This window comes from Humulus lupulus, chromosome 5 (assembly GCF_963169125.1).
Source record: "Humulus lupulus chromosome 5, drHumLupu1.1, whole genome shotgun sequence".
In the NCBI taxonomy this organism is placed as follows: Eukaryota; Viridiplantae; Streptophyta; class Magnoliopsida; order Rosales; family Cannabaceae; genus Humulus; species Humulus lupulus.
In genome coordinates, this window is record NC_084797.1 from 91,238,850 (window position 1) to 91,241,933 (window position 3,084).

Sequence of the window (3,084 nt, forward strand, 5' to 3'; positions counted from 1 at the left end):
CCCAACACAGCCACACAAACGGGTGCAGTTTTCTTACCTTTGATTCCGAGAGGAGAAGGTGAACTGATTCCGAGCACGGTCCTTAGCCCCTGAGCCTTGGCGATAAACCTAGTCACAAGGGTCAATGATACCCATAAACTTCCAATCACAATAAAATACCTAGGAAACAAAACTAGCCTCCGGGACCTCAATTTGTACTAAACCAGGTAGTAGAAATTGTCCCGAGTACCTAGGTTCGAACCCCCGAGCCCAATCAATACTTGAAATACTTCAAAGACCAAACTTCCCAGGTGGGTCGTGACTTGGCTCAGCAAGTCGCTGTTGTGAAAAATCCAACATTCAAGTTGTAACGACCCAAATCTACTAATAGGGCTTAAGGGCCTTGATTAGTGTGTCGGGAGGGCATAACTAGATTATATGTGATTTAAATGATTAAAAGCATGCTATATGATTATTTGGATATCTGTGATGCATGACTATGTGTATTAGTATCCATGTAGGCCCTGATTAGGTTAGAAGGGCATATTCATAATTTTGGCCCGTTGAGGGCATAAATGTAAATAACTGTGATAAATTGTTGAGACCACATTATTATGTTGATATATTTGTAGCTTGTGACTCGAGGCGATCTTAATGAGCGATTTAGCCAAAAAGTCACGGCGGGGATTTATACTCGGCTCGGGGCGAGCTTGGGGGTATTTCTAGGAATTTAGGAAATATATTGGAGTCTATTTTGATATTGAGGAATATGGTTGGTGATTAGTTAGGTGTCGGGAAGTAAGTGGTAAATATTAGAGACACTCGAGGAATTAGCGGGAATTGGGAGTAATGACCAAAATGCCCTTAAGATGTTTAAAAGCTTAGTTTTAAGTGGGAGGGCAATATGGTCTTTTGGTGTTTAGAATCAGAGATAAGGGTCATGATTCTTTATGCCTTAGTGGAATATGTAGAAAGTTTTAGAAGTCTGAAGAAAAGAAAAGAAAAGAAAAGAAGGAGAAAAGAAAGAAGGGAAAAACAGGGCACTATTCTCTTATGCGGTTTAGGCTTTTCTTCACCAATTTTTCTGGAATTTGGAGCTAAACTTCAGAGAAGGCTTAGGCTAAGGCTCACAACTAGGGTTCTTGACTTGGCTTGAGGGATTGGCAGAGATTACTCAACTAATTAAGGTAAGATTTTGAGGTTGTTATTCAGTTTCTGGTTTTTGGTGTTGAACTGGTTTCTAAGCTGAGTTTTTGTGGGAATTCTAGGGAATTAAGCCTAAGGGTTTGAGAAGGTGAAGGATAAGGAAGTGTGGAAGATAGCCTAGGTCGAATTCATCCATCAAAGGTAAGAAGTTCTGGCTTTAAGTTATGAGATTTTTGTTGCACTACTGAGTTTTGAGCTTTAAGCTCAACTATGGTGATTTCTTTATTTTGCGGTGCATGTGATTGAGTTTTGTATGGTTGGGTCTTATGGGGTGAGATATAGATGTTGGTAGGCTTTTTTTGGAGTTTGGTTGAGGTTTGGAAGGATTTTAGAGGGTTTTGGCTTGAGGAGGTTCGAAGAGGAGAAATCTGGGGATGGTCTGGCTATGACTAGCGCTGTAGCGCTAGCCATAGGGCGCTACAGCACTAGGATTGGATGCTTGGGGCGTTTTTGGCTCTAGTTGTAGCGCTGTAGCACCCACTTTAGGGCACTGTAGCGCTACCCTGTTCCTAGAATGAGATTTTTGGGTTATTTCTTAGGGTTTTTGCCCGGGGGCTCGGGGTTTGATTCCACCACCACGTTTGGTGGAATTAGGGCTTCCCGAGGGCTCGGGATTGGTCCCGAGGCTAGGTTTTGGATTTGAAGTTTGGTATGGTTCTAACTTGTGATCGTGACTAGGTGTACGCTAGGGCTTGGACGGGATTGTGCTTGAGGGTTGAATTGAACAAAGCTATTGGAGTCTAAAGGTAAGAAACTGCACCCGGTTATGTGATAATGATGGGACTAAGAGCTCCCTATACTTGAATTGTGTCATAGATGGTATTATGCCATGGGACATGTGATAAACGGCCTAAGAGTGCCGGAATAAATATTTGTGCACAGGGCGCGGCTCGGCCACTGGTAGATGAGGACAGCTTAATATTCACTGAGCTCGGTTTAAGCGGGCCAGAGTCAGTGGGGGTAAATAGGGGGTGCGACCTAAGGGCGTCGACCCTGTTTATTATGTGAATTGGTTATAAATGTTTACTGATGAGTTTGGTATGATGGATATCTATCTATATGAACACTATGGATTGTTGAGTATATGGCTATGAATTATGAGTTGCTTGATTGCTGATTTGCAAATTGATTGCTTAATGATTATGCTTTGTTATCTGGTTTCTTGCTGGGCCTTGGCTCACGGGTGCTACGTGGTGTAGGTAAAGGCAATGGCAAAGTGGACCAGTCCTGAGATGGAGAGCTTTGGGGTTGAGTGTACATAGTCAGTTGATCGGCCGCCACGACAGAGGAGTGATACAGGACGAGAAAAGCCTAATTGTCTGTTTTGCCGTTAGAGTGGCTAGTAACTGCACCTTTATCCTGAAATTTTGTAAAGAGTCTTTTAACGTTACTACTTTTGGGATCCCATGTAAAATTGTTTGATTATACGAAATGAAGCTTTTGAGACCAAAATGTTAACCCTAGTTCAACTGTAGTTTCTGTAATACGTTTCTAACTAAATGACTGGATTAGCAAGTCTTGCACATTTGTAAACACACAGTGTAACGGTCTTGGCTATCCAGGGCGTTACCCAAGTATACGTATCGTCTTTACAAGTAATAACTCATGTAAGTGAGATCGTTCCCACAAGGACTGTAGCTAAGTACCAATTAATTGAATTTTTGTTTCTATTTGGCTATCGAAAAATGGATTGTTTAAACTAATAATCTAAACAATAATCAAATAACGAAACAATAAACAAGATTCAAGCAAGAAATGGAATATAGGGAAATTAATTTCAATTGCTTCCACTTCCTATTTCAATAATGCAAACCAATTCTCCTTCCTTTACCTAATGTGATAGCGGATTATAAAATAACCTATATTCTGATTAAGACATATAGATTCTAAATTATATGG